This window comes from Elephas maximus, chromosome 7, assembly GCF_024166365.1.
Source record: "Elephas maximus indicus isolate mEleMax1 chromosome 7, mEleMax1 primary haplotype, whole genome shotgun sequence".
In the NCBI taxonomy this organism is placed as follows: domain Eukaryota; kingdom Metazoa; phylum Chordata; class Mammalia; order Proboscidea; family Elephantidae; genus Elephas; species Elephas maximus.
The window spans coordinates 55,439,300-55,457,054 of NC_064825.1; the positions used below are offsets into that span (position 1 = coordinate 55,439,300).

At 36.3% G+C, this 17,755-nt stretch overlaps 2 pseudogenes; both read right to left on the reverse strand.

Moving 5' to 3' along the window:
• Positions 1-6,941: 6,941 nt before the first annotated feature.
• LOC126079940 (olfactory receptor 52E1-like) lies at positions 6,942-7,945 on the reverse strand (annotated as a pseudogene).
• An 8,080-nt stretch (positions 7,946-16,025) lies between these two features.
• On the reverse strand, positions 16,026-17,030 carry LOC126079941 (olfactory receptor 52A1-like; annotated as a pseudogene).
• Between the last annotated feature and the right edge of the window lie 725 nt (positions 17,031-17,755).

Genomic DNA, 17,755 nt, shown 5'->3' on the forward strand with positions numbered 1-17,755 from the left:
AAGAAATACTAAAGGGAGTTCTTCGGTTAGAAGATCAATAATATCAGGTATCAACCCAAGACTAGAACACTGGGCAGAGCAATCAGAAGTCAACCCAGACTGGGATATCAAAAAAATAAATCAAGATAAAAAAACACTTAAAACAGGGTAACGGCGATGTTATTATGTAAAAAAAAAAAAAAAAAAAACATATTATGTTATTATGTAAAAGAAGACAAAATTAAAACAATAAAGAGGGACTAAGAAATGTAGTCATAGACCTTCCATATGGAGAGGAAGATAAGGCGATACAAAGAAATAAAAGTTAGTTTAAATATAGAAAAATAGGGGTAAATAATAAGGTAACCACAAAGGAGACAAACTATCCTACATATCAAAATAAAATACAAGAAAAAAATAGAGACTCAGCAGAAACAAAATCAACAACAATGAATATGAGGAAAAGACAATATGTAAAGATAACCTACTCAGCACATAAAATTAGGTGGGAAAAAGAAAATGTCAACAACACACACACACACATGCACACACACAAACATCAAAGTGATAGCACTATATTCATACCTATGTATAATTATGCTGAATATAAACTGACTAAATGCACCAATAAAGACACAGAGAATAGCAGAATGGATTAAAAAACATGGTCCCTCTATATGCTGCCTAAAAGAGACAGACTTTACACTTAGAGATACAAAAAAACTAAAACTCAAAGGATGGAAAAAAATATACCAAGCAAACAACAATCAAAAAGAAAGTGCAGGAGTGGCAATATTAATTTCTGACAAAATAGACTTTAAATTTAAATCCATCATAAAGGATAAGGAAGGTCACTATGTAATGATTAAAGGGACAATACACCAAGAAGATATAACCATATTAAATATTTATGCACCCAATGACAGGGCTGCAAGATACATAAAACAAACTATCAGCATTGAAAAGTGAGATAGCTCCACAGTAATAGTAGAAGACTTCAACACACCGCTTTAGGTAAAGGACAGGACATTCAGAAAGAAGCTCAATAAAGACACGAAAGATCTAAACGCCACAATAAACCAACTCGACCTCTTAGACATATACAGAACACTCCACTCAACAGCAATCAAGTATGTTTTCTTTTCTAGTGCACATGGAACATTCTCTAGAATAGAGCACATATTGGGTCATCAAGCAAGCCTTAGCAGAATCCAAAACACTGAAATATTACAAAGCATCTTCTCTGACCATGAGGGCATAAAAGTGAAAATCGGTAACTGAAACAGCAGAGAAAAGAAATCAAACACATGGAAGCTGAACAATACCCTGCTCAAAAAATACTGGATTATAGAAGACATTAAAGATGGAATAAAGAAATTCATAGAATCCGATGAGAATGAAAACACCTCCTATCAGAACCTTTGGAATACAGTGAAAGCAGTGCTCAGAAGTCAATTTATATCAATAAATGCACACATCTGAAAAGAAGAAAGGGCCAAAATCAAAGAATTATCCCCACAACTTGAACAAATAGAAAGAGAGCAACAAAAGAAACCCTCAGGCCCCATGAGAAAACAAATAATAAAAATTAGAGCAGGACTAAATGATACAGAAAATGGAAAACCAGTTGAAAGAATAGACAAGGACAAAAAGCTGCTTCTTTGAACAAATCAACAAAATTGATAAACCATTAGTCAAATTGACAGAAGAAAAACCGGAGAGGAAGCAAATGACCCAAATAAGAAATAAGATGGGTGATATTAAAACAGGCCCAAGTGAAATTAAAAAAGTCATATCAGATTACTATGAAAAAACGTATTCTAACAAATTTGAAAACCTAGAAGAAATGGATGAATTCCTAGAAACACAATATGTACCTAAACTAACACAAACAGAGGTAGAACAACTAAATAGACCCATAACAAAAGAAGAGATTGAAAAAGTAATCTAAAAATTACCACCTCCACCCCGCAAAAAAAAAAAAAAAAAAAAGCCCTGTCCTGGACAGCTTCACTGCAAAGTTCTTCCAGACTTTCAGAGATGAGTTAACACCACTGCTACTAAAAAGGTATTTCAGAGCATAGAAATGGACGGAATACTCCCAAACTCATTCTATGAAGCCACCATATCCCTGATACCAAAACCAGGTAAAGACAACACACACACACACACACACACACACACACACACAATTACAGACCTATACCCATCAGTTCTGCTCTGTCCTATACCGTCGCTATGAGTCGGAATCCACTCGAGGGCAGTGGGTTTGGTTTTAATTTTTAGATTCCTTATGAGGACCCCTGGTGGCGTAGTGGTTAAGTGCTACGGCTGCTAACCAAGAGGTCGGCAGTTCGAATCTGCCAGGTGCTCCCTGGAAACTCTATCGGGCAGTTCTACTCTGCCCTATAGGGTCGCTATGAGTTTTTTAATCCGTTATGAACTTAGAAGCAAAAATCCTCAACAAAATTCTAGCCAATAGAATTCAACAACAGATCAAAAAAATACTTTCCCATGACCAAGTGGGATTCATACCAGGTATGCAGGGATGGTTCAATATTAGAAAAATACTTAATGTAATCCATCATATAAATAAAACAGAAGACAAGAATCACATGATTTTATCAATTGATGCAGAAAAGGCATTTCACAAAGTTCAACACCCATTCATGATAGAAACTCTCAGCAAAATAGGAATAGAAGGAAAATTCCTCAACATAATAAAGGACATTTATACAAAGTCAAAAGCCAACATCATCCTAAATGGAGAGAGCCTGAAAGCATTCCCCTTGAAATCGGGAACCAGACAAGGATGCCCTTTATCACTGCTCTTATTCAACACTGTGCTGGAGGTCCTAGCCAGAGCAATTAGGCTAGATAAAGAAATATAAAGGGCACTCAGACTGGCAAGGAAGAAGTAAAATTATCTCTATTTGCAGATGACATAATCTTATACACAGAAAACCCTAAGGAATCCTCAAGAAAACTACTGAAACTAATAGAAGAGTTCAGCAGATTATCGGAATACAAGATAAAAAAATAAACACATAAAAATCAGTTGGATTCCTCTAACCAACAAAAAGAACATCGAAGAGGAAACCACCAAATCAATACTATTTACAGTAGCCTCCAAGAAGATAAAATACTTAGGAATAAATCTTGCCAGAGATGTCAAAAACTTATACAAAGAAAACTACAAAACACTTCTGTAAGAAACCAAAAAAGACCTACATAAGGGGAAAAACATACCTTGCTCATGGATTGGAAGATATAACATTATAAAAATGTCTATCCTACCAAAAGCGATCTATAGATGTAATGCATTTCCAATCCAAATTCCAATGACATTCTTTAATGAGATGGAGAAAAAAATCACCAACTTCATATGGGAGGGCAAGAGGCCCTGGAAAAGTAAAGCATTACTGAAAAAGAACAAGAAAGTGAGAGGCCTCACTCTACCTGATTTTAGAATCTATTATACCGCCACAGTAGTTGAAACAGCCTGGTACTGGTACAACAACAGATACATAGACCAATGGAACAGAATTGAGAATCCAGACATAAATCCATCCATATATGATAATTGAAAAAGTTCCCAAAATAGTTGAATGGGGAAAAGAGAGTCTTTTTAACAAATCCTGCTGACATAACTGGATATCCATCTGCAAAAAAAAGAAACAAGACCCATACCTCACTCCATGCACAAAAATGAGCTCAAAATGAATCAAAGACCTAAATATAAAATCTAAAATGATAAAGATAATGGAAGAAAGGATAAGGACAATTTAGGAGCCCTAAAACATGGCATAAACAGTATACAAAACATTATTAAGAATGCAGAAGAAAAATTAGATAACTGGGAGCTCCTAAAAATCAAATACCTATGCTCATCCAAAGACTTCACCAAAAGAGTAAAAAGATTACCTACAGACTGGAAAAAGTTTTTATCTATGACATTTCCAATCAGCACCTGATCTCTAAAATCTACATGATACTGCAAAAACTCAACTACAAAAAGACAAATAACCCAATTAAAAAAATGGGCAAAAGATATGAACAGATACTTCACTAAAGAAGACATTCAGGTAGTTAACAGATATATGAGGAAATGCTCACGATCATTAGCCATTACAGAAATGCAAATCAAAACTACAATGAGATTTCATCTCACTCCAACAGGGCTGGCATTAATCCAAAAAACACAAAACGGTAAATGTTGGAGAGGCTGTAGAGTGATTGGAACACTTATACACTGCTTGTGGGAATGTAAAATGGTACAACCACTTTGGAAATGGATTTGATGCTTCCTTAAAAAGCTAGAAATAGAACTATCATATGATTCGGCAATCCCAATCTTTGGAATATATCCTAGAGAAATAAGAACCTTTACACAAACAGATATATGCACACCCATGTTCATTGCAGCACCGTTTACAATAGCAAAAAGATGGAAGCAACCAAGGTGCCCATCAACAGATGAATGGATAATTTATGGCATATTCACACAATGGAATATTACACATTGATAAAGAACAGTGATGAATATGTGAAACATTTCATAACATGGAGGAATCTGGAAGGCATTATACTAGGTGAAATTCTTCAGTTGCAAGAGGACAGATATTGTATAAGACCTCTATTATAAGAACTCGAGAAATAGTTTAAACAGAGAAGAAAATGTTCTTCGATGGTTACAAGAACGGGGAAGGGGGGAGGGTTTAGAGGGTATTCACTAATTAGATAGTAGATAAGAACTACTTTAGGTGATGGGAAAGACAACACACAATACAGGTGAGGTCAGCACAAATGGGCTAAACCAAAGGAAAGAAGTTTTCTAAATAAACTGAATGCTTCAAAAGCCAACGTAACAGGCGCGGGGCTTTGGAGACCATGGTTTCAGGCGACATCTAAGTCAGTTGGCATAATATAATCTATTAAGAAAACATTCTGCATCCCACCTTGGCGAGTGGCATCTGGGGTCTTACATGCAAGCAAGTGGCCATCTAAGATACTTCAATTAGTCTCTACCCACATGGATCAAAGGAGAATGAAGAACACCGAGGACACAAGGTAATAATGAGCCCAAGAGACAGAAAGGGCCACACAAGTCAGAGACTGCATCAGCTTGAGTCCAGAAAAACTAGATGGTGCCTGGCTACAACCTATGACTGCCCTGACAGGGAACACAACAGAGAACCCCTGAGGGAGCAAGAGAGCAGTGGGATGCAGACCCCAAATTCTCATAAAAAGATCAGACTTAATGGTCTGACTGAGACTAGAATGACCCCTGTAGTCTTGGCCCCCAGACCTTCTGTTGGCCCAGGGTAGGAACCATTCCCCAAGCCAACTCTTCAGACAGGGATTGGACTAGAGAATGGGTTGGAGAGGGTTGCTGGTGAGGAGTGAGCTCCTTGGGTCCAGTGGACACTTGAGACTATGTTGGCATCTCCTGCCTGGAGGAGAGATGAGATGGTAGAGGGGCTTAGAAGCTGGTGAAATGGACGAAAAGAGAGAGTGGAGGGAGGTAGTGGGCTGTCTCATTAGGGGGAGAGCAGTTGGGAGTATGTAGCAAGGTGTGTGGGAAGTTGGTAGCAAGGTGTATATAATAAGGTTCTGTGTGAGAGGCTTACTTGATTTGTAAACTTTCATTTAAAGCACAACAAAAATTTAAATAAAAAGCTCTTGTTATTGTTACCATCAAGACAACTCTAACTCATGGTAACCTTATGTATGACACAATGAAACATTGCCCAATCCTGCGCCATCTTCATGATCATTGGTATGTTTGAGTCCATTGTCGTGACTATTAAAATTTCCTAGAAGTTGGATAATAAATACATAGCTAAAATTTTAGTTTCTTTTTTCCTCCCCAGTATTTCACATTTTTTTTTTTTTTATTTAGTCCTTTCTATACTTAATGTCAGAAACCCTGGTGGCATAGTGGCTAAGTACTATGGCTGCTAACCAAAGGGTTAGCAGTTCGAATCCTCCAGGCACTCCTTGGAAACTCTATGGGGCAGTTCTACTCTGTCCTCATAGGGTCGCTATAAGTCGGAATTGACTCAACAGCAGTGGGTTTTATACTTAATGTCAGTAATGTCACATAGAGCTTGAAAACAGTGAGTGATGTCACCTGGAACTAGAGGCCCATTGACCTCCTCTCCACCACATCCCATATACAACAACATCAAAAACAAGCAAAAACACTTGGGTAATGCTGGAATTGGGACACTATTGGTAATTCCAACATTTCGTAACAGTGAACTCCCTCCACGGGGTTCGAAAAAATAATAATAAAAAAAAGGCAGACAAAACCTTGAGAAAAGAATGGTTATTTTGCAACCGAACACACCTTTAAAGTAACAAAGACTATACATTTACTAAGATTACAAAGTTCATATGATTCTGTTCAGAGGAAAAATCTTACCTTTTTCACATAATTATATTCACAGCAGCACACCATATCTTTAGACATTAACATGGCAAAGTCAAGAATAAAGTTTCAGGCTAGGAGTATGAAAAATGGTTCAGTGTCTATTATATTCAGGTCCAGCACTAGTCAGGGTGACCAACTTTTTTTTTGTTGTTAAACTGAGCATATGGAGTGCTTTGTAGTCTTTTTGTTTGTTTCACTTGGTTATGGTTTAAACTGACTGTGACTGTGGAATGTAATGTGCTTCGTCATAATGAAGGCACAAAAAGTGTTGATTTTTTCCACACAAGGGACTTGTATTATTTCCAAAGTAAGAAAAAAAATTTTTTCTTATTTTTTTTCTTACTTTTATTTCCAAACAATGAGAAAATACGAAACCCTTTTACTCATATATTTAGTATGGACTTGGCTTTCCATTTATAGTTTTGAGAAAGAGGCTTCAGAGATCAAAGGTTTGTCATTGACAGGCCTTTTCCAAACAGTCTGTGATGTCTTCCAAATATTTTCCTCCCCTTTTGAACATAGAGACTCAGTGCCACTCTTTTATTAAATTTGATTCTTTATGAATACAAGAATTATTATTTTTTTTCTTAGAAAATGTTTTCAGCACTCATTGTCTAATCTGTTTAGCTCTGACATCACCAATTACAGGATTGAGAGCAAGTGGAATGACCACAAAGAAATTAGCAAGATGGATATGAATGTAAAGTGGTATATTCTGGCCAAAGCTCTCTGTCATCAATGAAAAAAATGCAGGTGTGTAGAAAGCCAATATGACACATGCGTGAGAGCCACAGGTGCTGATTGCTTTGAGCCAGACATCACAGAGTCAAAAGATAGTACTAAGGACCAGGACAATGGCCATGATATCAAACACCTGAATAGAAATGGCACGTAAGCCATACATGATGTAACCTTGATGCTGTCACAATACAGGTGGGCCATGCCCTTATATTCACAGTAGGTATGGGGGATGATATGGTATCCACAGAAGGGCAGTCTGGGGATGAGGAAAACAAAGGAAATTGCAGTGGCTAAGGGTCTCAAGGAAACCCTGGTGGCATAGCAGTTAAGTGCTATGGCTGTTAAACAAAGGGTCGCCAGTTTGAATCCACCAGGCACTCCCTGGAAACTCTATGGGGCAGTTCTACTCTGTCCTATAGGGTCGTTATGGGTCAGAATCGACTCGATTGCCCTGGGTTTAGTCTTTTTGGTTTAAGGGTTTCAAGAGGATGATCAATGGTATAATTGATACCACTTTGTTAGCGCCAATGTGTAGTGAAGAGTGTTACAGACAGCCATATATTGATCACAGGCAATGGACACGAGCATAGCTGACTCCATGCCAGTGCGTAGGTGTAGGAAGAACATCTGGATGAGGCAGCCCTCAAGGGAGATTACTCTTAGTTTGATCCAGAATATGCCAAGCATCTTGGGGATGGTGGATATAGATAGTCCCAGATCGATAGATGACAGAATGGTCAAGAAGTAGAACATGGGCTGGTAGAGGCTACTCTCAGTCTGAATCACAAAAAGTATGCAGAATCATTTACACATAAAATATCAGATTCATATACATTTTCTTGGCTTGAATACCTCTCTCTCTCTTTTTTTTTTATTACAGGTATTGGATATTAGAGGAAGATATCAAAATCAATATCTGCAAGACAAACTCCTGTTTATTGCTCTATAGTTTCTGGAAAATCCCCACAATGCAGATACATATCCCAGAATGCTGGTGTGTGTCTTCCTGGTCATGATGCAGTAGACAACTGAGTTGAGTGCAGGAGGCACCAACAAGTAGACGTAGCCCATGATAACATGAATTATAGGTGGCGTATACTTTCCAAAGCAGTGAATGGTGGACACCCTCAACAGAGGAACATAGACCAGCAGTACAGCACAGATGTGGGAAACACAGGTACTGAGGGCCTTGACTTTACTTCTTCCTCCTGGGAGGCAATACTCGGCACTGTTGTCAGGATTTTCACATAGGAGAGCAGAATGAGCACAAAGTCAACCCCAAATGTGGTGATAATTACAATGAGACCTAAGTGGCTGTTAATATGGTGTTCAGAGCAGGACTGCTTAATAATATCTAGGTGTCAAAACCAACAAACCCTGTGCCGTCGAGTCAATTCCGACTCATAGTGACCCTGTAGGGAAACCCTGATGGTGTAGTGATTAAGTGCTATGGCTGCTAACCAAAGGGTTGGCAGTTCGAATCTGCCAGGCACTCCTTGGAAACTCTACAGGGTGTTGAGGGTGTCCACTATTCACTGCTTTGGAAAGTATACTCCACCTATAATTCATGTTATCATGGGCTATGTTTACTTGTTGATGCCTCTACTCTGTCCCTACAGGGTCTCTATATCTAGGTTTAGCTGGTAGAAATGGGAAAATACATTGTACTCACATAATTTTAGTTGCTTTATGAGGACACAGGCTGGGATATGGACAATAACTGCCCATAACACAAACACCAGAGAAATGTTTACAACATTAGCACTGTTCAGGATGGTAGTGTACCTGAGGGCATTGAAAATGGCTACATAGCAGTCATAGACAGTGGGATATCTAAGTCCATCATGGAAAAAATGTGGACGAAGTACATCTGGCCAAGGCATGCATCAAAGTATATTTCGAGATCATTGAACCAGAAAATCTTAAGCATCGTAGGTAAGGTGGTGACACAGAGGCCCAAGTCACTGATGGCCAGTATGGAAAGAAAGAAGTACATGGGTTCATGCAGTGATTGTTCCACCCAGACCACTTTCAATATGATGCTGTTGCCCATAATGACAACTGTGTATAAGGCACAGAAGAGGATGGAGATCTGAGGCTGATAAACCTCCAAGCCAGAGAGACCAGAAAGCAGCAAAGGTAGGAAATTAGTGCTGTTGAAAAGCCTCATAATTAATATGCTCGAGTACTAAATCTTCGTCCTTAAAATGACAAAGAATAGTAGTTACATTATCATCACAATTATCATCAAAAACATTAGTATTCATTTTTTTCTCTATTTGTTCTGTCTACCTTATTTATCCTGATTACTTGATTAACTTATACCTATTGAATCTATAACCAGATAATGACTTATGGAGACAAACATTGGCTCTACAAACTTTGAGTATAAATACAAGCTGTCATTTTCAATTTTGGATATTTGGTACGTCTTAATAAACTTTTCATCTGGCATAATAGACATATATTGTACTATGGGTTTAAGATATTGGCAATCAATCGCTATTTGACATAATCTCCACATTTCCACTGAGTCATACATAATGAAAAAAAAACTAATATAAAAGTCAATTAGCACAATCGCATAAAAGAATATCTGTGAAGTTCATTAATAAATCATACTACAGCCATACTTTCAAATACGTATGTTTTTCTGATTAAAAATTTAAAACATTTTTTATAGAAGATGGAAGATAAATGAATGTAGAGAAATATTTTTAAAAGAAAAAAATAGATAACTAAACCACAATAATATTTTGTTGAACATATTTTACTTGTGTGTGTGTGTGTGTGTGTATTCTTATCCCTCTGACAACATGGGCACATTTGATGCTACCAAATATGTTTTAAATATTCTGTTATTTAGCATATGATTATACTATTACTAAATAATTCAAGGAATCCAATATTTTTATTTATGAACAAAAATATGTAAGGAAAGATATCTTTAGAAATATCTCTCTGAGAAAATAAAATACTTTTACTGAGAAAGATATATTTAAATTAATGGAGGAAACTCACAATTTTGGAATTTATAATTGAGAAATCATTTCTTTTTAAATAAAATTTTTATTTTGCTTGAGGATTACCTGTATGGACTGAAGCCTCTCTCTTTTTATTTTTTAAAATATTTTCTGAACTATAAATTATGTTGATGAGCTTTTTAAAATTTATTTTTATTTATTAACTTTTATGTTTTTTTTTTTTGTTTTCTGGAGGTGGTGTGGGTGTCACACCTACCTGACAAATCTTCACCTTGTGTGAATCTAAATATTATCCAATTTCTTCAGGTGTACCTACATACCTGTGTACTATGGCAGGAAAATCATATGAACTGGCAGATATGCCAAACTCAACTTTCAAAGCCAACATAATTTTTTTTTTATTGAGTATAGTGTTCTATTTAGTGAAATCACTAATATGAAATTCTTAACTATTCTCAAAATCTTAACCTTCTTCCTCTTCTTCACTCTTACTGATAACCTTTTTGCAAACTTCAAAGATATAACAGAGAAAAGTGAAGCAACTCCAACTTTGCTTCATCAGTTCTACTAAAAATTTACCTTAGTTTTTCCTTCCTCGAGGTGAATATATAGCTAAATGCACAACCAGAATGAAAATTAAAAATTAATAGCATGGCAAGGTAAATATGGAATTCTTCTATAATTATAAAAAATAGAATGTAACTACATTATTCTGAAAATAAAGCATAATGTCAGGAAAAAAGCCCTGCCAATATTGTCATATTATATTCCTTAATTTGTAAAAACAATAGAATAGTGAACTAAAAATGAACAGGGTGACCAACAGAACAGATTAGTTATTCCCAAATTCGACTATATTTGGAAATTGTAAGGTAATACAAATACAGTTGGAAATTTTAGAGCAATTGTATGTATAACAAAAGGGAGATCAAAGCAAATGGTATAGCAGAAAACTTAACTAATATTTGAAAAAATGAATTTTTTTAGATTCTCAGTTTACACAGTTGGTCAGATAAATTTTAAATTAAGAACTAAGTTAAACATAAATCTAAAAAGCAGTTTAATTTTTTTTTAATATAACAGTAATGAGAAGCCATAAGAAATCATGCAGATGTAGCTATCAAAAAATAGACTCCTCTGAAAGAAATTTTAAGAAAGTGCTTCCAGACTAAGAAATTTGTCATGTCTTAATCAGCTTTAGCCAAGTTATACGTTTAATACAATAAGGATAGAAAGGGAACCCCCAGCTCCTGCCGCAGAAGGAACTAAATGAACAGTCTATCAGGACACTTGAGAAATTTGCTTTATCACTGATAAAAAAAGAAGATAAACTTTTCCATTTTTGGCAGTAATAATTATAAATACAACTTCAAGAAGTATATGTCAACAATAGAAATTAACATATAATCTGACATTAAGTTGTTTTGAATTCTTTAGTCCCAGCCAGCTTAAGAGGGTTCTTTTGAGAAAATTGAATATACCTCAAGCAGTATATATTTCATGTCTTTCTGAGGGGGACAAAAAAGATGGGAAGATCACTTCCAAAACATCTTTTTAAACAAGGTTGTAATGGAGCCTTGGTGACACAATGGTTAAGAGCTTGGCTGTTAACCAGAAGGTCAGCAGCTGGAATACAGCAGTCATTCCTTGGAAGCCCTATGGGGCAGTCCTACTCTGTCCTATAGGGTCGCTATGACTTGGAGTTGACTCAATGGCAACGGATTTGTTGTTTTCGGTTTTTAGTGACAAAGTGTATATGTGGTGAGTATATCTGTGTGAGTGGTGTGCGTGCAGATGCAGGTGCACATGTACGTGTGTGTGTCTACATGTGAGAGTTTATGAATAATGCAGTCAACAAAATTTCTAAAACACACCTACCAGAGTCTCTTATAACCTGGGAGTCACAAAGGAATCATGACAAATGAGTCATGTTTTGTATGATTGAGATTCCCCAATCTTAGGCTTCAAATAACTATTTAGACTATATTTCTCCAGTGGGAAAATTTACACTTGTTCATTTGAAATAAGAGCTGCTCTTTTTCTAATTAACAAAATTTATAAGCAATTAAATAGATGTATATATAACATCATTGATCTTTAAAACAGAGTGCTTATATAAGATACTTAACATAACTTTTCTGTTAAAATACAAGCATATAAGAAAACAATATACAATTCACAAAACACTAACAGACAAAATATTAATTGCATCACAATTATTCCCTTATGAATATAATGCCACACAATTCATCTTCAAACCAATGCACTTTGAGAGTGAAAAGAGAAATTGGTAAAAAGCAATAAAGATTCAGACAACCTGAAGTTGTAGGGTTTCTCTATCTACAGGGAAAAAGAAGGGAGCAGGACATAGAGATACAAGGAAATACAAAAATAAATAATGTACAAGAAGGACCTCACACAGATCAATGCTAGTATGCCAAAAAATGAGTTGTATGAATAAACCAACCTTTTAACCTGAGGTTGAAACAGTACTATTCTATGTATGCAATGATTCCTATAACTGCAGTCAAAATGTGTTGAAAAACATCTTCGCCATGTTTGGAGCATGAAATGGGCCTGCTGATAAATCCAGATGTATCTGGGCTGTTGTGAATGATAATGCCAGTTGTCACCTGATGGTTACAGGTCAAGCAAAGTCATGATACCTGACTGAAGAGGAGGATTTTATACCTGTAAATCCATAGACCCACAGACAAACAGTCTTTGGCTTCTATCCATTCTGGTAATTATGTAAGTGTCCCCTCCATGAGATAGGGCAAATCAGATGTACAATTAGATGCCAATGAAAAGGGCTAAACAGGGCTGTAGAAAATAAAGCTGAGCATTTAGTCCAGTAGACACACCATGTTTGTAATGATTCAGGGTGCTAGAGCTGCTGGGTCAACTCTTACCCCACTAAAGCTCCAACGTAGGGAGAATCACCTAGGAAGTGAGTGCCCACTTGAAGGCTTGGAGTTCCTTTAGGACAGCTAAACTTCAAGGTCAGATGCAATAGTGACAGTAGAAGTTTGACTTGGGTGATATTCTATGGACAACACGGGTGACGCAGGTGGCAGCAGCAGAAACAATATGGTAACATCTGTGCCCCTGCACATTAAAGCTTCTTTTGATGAGACTGTTGGACTAGTGTACTCTATACCAGAATCTAACAAACTCTGTCTGCTATTACCTAGTAAGAGACATTGGAGAATTTTGCAGACTTAAAATCTCCCTAAAATGTGAGACCCTGATTTGGTGTTTTTAAAGCTCAAGTCAGAAAAAAATATGAATAAATGTTGGTTATTCTGTGACTAGAAATATGATTAAGCTTTAAAACTTGATGAAACCTCAACTTTAATAATGATGTAGGTACATTTGTCATTTTGATAAAAGTTATAAAAATATTATACTAATGTTTGATGCATTAATTATTTTGTGAATGCTATTTATTTATTGTAAGCTTATTTGTGATACCATGTATAAGTAATTAGTGTCACTGAACTGTACTTGTAAAAAAAATGTTGAAATTAAAATATTTTCCTATATATATGTGTATATATATATTTACCACAGTTAAAAAAAAGAGAAAATCTACAACAAACCACACAAACGCACACAACCAAAGATATGGCAGATCTAGACAAATTAAATGACCAAAGCAAAAATCTCACTGGTTATGTTGTAGAAAGGATATCAATGACCTGTATGAAAGTGCCCTCTAAAACTGAGGTACTTGGCATAATTAAATGGCTGACACAAATCTGAATCGGACTCCATTTTGTCCTAGACCCCTGCTTCTGCTTTTTAGAATATGTGACCCATGACCACACTTTGACTAAGATAACTTGTTCTGCAACATTCTGAGGTGGCCCACCCAGAATGCAGGAAACTGTGGCTAAGTTTGAGTACTCCAGCCAATAAAAATCCTTGGTAAATGAGCCTTAGCACAGCATGTTGAATGTCAACCAATCAAATGTATCTCCCTACTTTTTGCAACTCTGTACAAAATTCCTCAAAACTGTGTATAAAAGATGTGCTTCCTGATTTGCAAATCTTTGAATTTGAATAAAACTCTTATTTTAAAGAAACTCTCCTCCATTTTTAACACCTGTTAGATAATATAAATGCTTGTGATCATAGACATAGTTTTATTTAGGCTCTTTTTTAAGCTTAAAGTGTTAATCAAAGGTCACTCAGTGGAAGGAATAAAAATAAAGGATGATTAAAAAAAAAATCATTTGCTTCCAGAGACAAATTTGACCTTAGTGGAACTTTCTTGCCCTATTCCTCTGGACACTTAACTCTTTCAAGACACAATTATTTTCTCCTTTGATTTTTCTGTTTATACTACATGTTTTCACTAATAGAAGGCATGCTGATTAAAAGACCAAGTCAGAATTTTTGCTCTGAGTTATGGATTTTCAGACCCATTATGTGGGATCACGTATTTGCCAGCGGACCGTGGATGTAGTAAATACTGGAGATATGAGTTGAGGATAAAATCATTCTTTTTCAATTTTCTTAAATTTTATTTTTTGAGAATCAGCAAAACATGAGGGAAAATATGAAGGCACCTGGCAATGGCTACAAATACATTTTATTCTAGTCTCCTTCTTAGCTTTCATATTATTTTTCATGCAATTTTTCAAAACTTGGTAAATGCATTCTCCCTTAGCCAAAACAGTATTTACAGCCCATAGAAATAAACTTGAGGAATTTTTTTATTACAGGAAAATTACCACTACAATGCATTCTTCATTACTGCAAAAGCTGTACTAAACATGTCAAATAAATAAAACTGAAGGAATTTGAATCTAAGGAAAATAGGTTTTCTCTCTCCTGATTAAAAGCAGACTAACACACAGACAAATTTTGTAGCAAGAAAGGGCAGTAGATACTTTAATGAATCGTTAACTTTTGGAATCTTTACATAATGATGTTTACTGTATCAGCAAATATAATACAGGTTAAGTTAATGCTACTTGGTATTTGCTAATGAAGGAAACCCTTCAAACTTGTAAATTATTCTTGTGTGAACTGTCATACCAAATTGTATTTAACAGAGATGACTGGGACTAAAAAGTGTGATTTTCCTTTTTAATATCAGTCATTCGTGGTTTCTTTTTTTATTTATTAATATTTTTATTTTGTCCTTAGTTTTGTGATCATTTGTTTTACATTCCATTAATTTCTGGTCCTGTCTTTATTATTTACATCACTCTACTTATTTTTGTTTAATTTGCTCCCTTTTTCCTTATTTTTCATGGTAGAAATTTAGACCACTGATTTATTTTATTTAAGTAGAAAGCAATACAACCAGCCACTACATAATACACATTTTTCAAGGACACACAAAACAGACCCTATGCTGCACCATAAGACAATTCTTAATGTATTTTAAAGAATATGTTCTTCTACAACAATGTGATTAAACTAGAATTCAATTACAAAAGGTTATATAAAACCCTCAACAATTTGGATATTAAACAATACACATCTCATAATCCCATGAGTTACTGAAAAAATCACAATGGAAATTAAACACATTGCAAACAAAAGAGGAATAAAGTACTTAGTGCAACAAAAGTGCTATTTAAAGAGAAATCCATAACTTAAGTTCACATATTTCAAAAGAATAATGCTTGAAATCAATGATATAAGTGTATTATAAAGAAGTTAAAAAAAAAAGAACTGCAAAAAATTTTAAAATATAAAAGGAAGAAAATGATAAATATAAAATTAGAAAGAAAAAGGAATGCCTATATTATAGGCATAGTATCCTACATAACCTGAACACATTTTATGTCCCACTAGATAGAGTTGTGAGATAAATGCCTCTTGGATTGAGCATAGTGATTGGGAGTCCCCGGTAATAAGCAAAGAGTCTAACTAATCTCCATCTTTAGGCAGTAAATATATCCTCTCCATGGCCATAAACACTTCATAGATAACTGTGACTTAAGATACAGAAGAAAAATCTGTGCCACCCGCTTGAAGATTATTTTTTACACCATAGACAATAGGGTTGAGTGCAGGTGGCACAAGCAGGTAGATGGTAGACAGAAGAATGTGGGTAGAGGGGGCAACATGTCCAAAATGGTGGCTGAAAAATGAGAAGAAAGCAAGAATATAAAACTCAAGGAAGACAAAAATATGAGCTGTGCATGTGTTAAAGCTTTGAGTCATACCTCCTTTTGGTTTAGATGGACAACAGCCTGGAAAATCAGGATGTAGGATACGAGAATAAAAATCATGTCAAATCCCAGAATTGTAAAACCTACAAAGAGACCACATGTTTTATTGACTCGAATGTCTTCTGCAGCCAGCTCGACCACAGCCATGTGCTCATGGTAAGTATGACCAATAACAGTGGATTGGAAAAGATACAATGTTTTGATTAGAATTGGTAATAGGCCCACAAGCACTGTTGCCCTGATGGCCACCACCAACATCATCCAAACCAGGACGGAAAGTGTAAGGATAGTTGTGTGACTCAGAGGGTCACAGATGGCAGCATAGCAGTCAAAGGCCACGGCCAACAGGATGGCAGATTCCATGCACTGCAAGGTGTGGATGAAGAAGAGCTGGGCTAGGCAGACATCAAAGACCAAGGAATGAGAGCCGAACCAGAAGATGGCCAACATCTTGGGAGCAATGGCTAAATAGAGCCCTACATCAGCTGTAGCCAACACTGCCAGGAGGATGTACATGGGCTGATGCAGGCTGCGTTCTGCAGGGATAACGATCAGAAAAATGATGTTTCCCAGAAGAGCTACCAGGCACACTGCAAAGAAGGAAAACCCAATCTAAAACTGCACATGCTCTGGGCCAGGGATGCCAATCAGAGTCACTGTTCTGGGGTCCAGATATGACAAGTTGAAGGATGCCATGGGGGGCTAGGGATATCTTATCTCACCAGTGATTTTGATACCTGCAAAAGGAAAGCTTGAAGGGGTGATAAAAAGACCATCGATCTCACTATCATCCAGATATTTTGAACACTGAACAAATAACCTCAGTGCTTTGGACAGGTGATCCTGAAGGTCTAGACTACATGCTAGGGGAGTAGAAGCAGTTTTGCAAAACCTTCACTAGAGCCATTTTTGAAGGTAAATATCAGGAGAAAGATTGAGAATTTCTTACTTAGCTCTTGTGGAAATGAGAACCATGACTCTGAAAGCACTGGTTGTTTGTGTCTTCCATGATCTGTAGGTTGGGCTGCCTGAAGAGCCATCATTATCCTTTTCTTTTTTGTTTACCTCTAGATTCCAGCCCAATTTCATTGCATTTGGAAATGACCCTGCAGCCTTTGAGGTCCCAGAAGAGATTCTTTTTCTGTTGACCTGTAAGCATTAGTGCATAGTCCTATGAGATCTTTCCCTCTCAGAGGCACTGTCCCTGGTCCCAGGAAGGAGGTTATTTGTCCCTGTATCTTTGGAATTGGCTATCAAATAGGGTTTGGTAGCGGAGAGTTTAATTTTCTTGTATTCACTCACTCTTTTAGCAAAATAATCAAGTCAAAAAACAGATCAAAACACTGCCTGGTCCTGCGTCATCCCCACAATCATTGCTATGTTTGAGTCCATTGTTGCAGCCACTGTATCAATCCATCTTG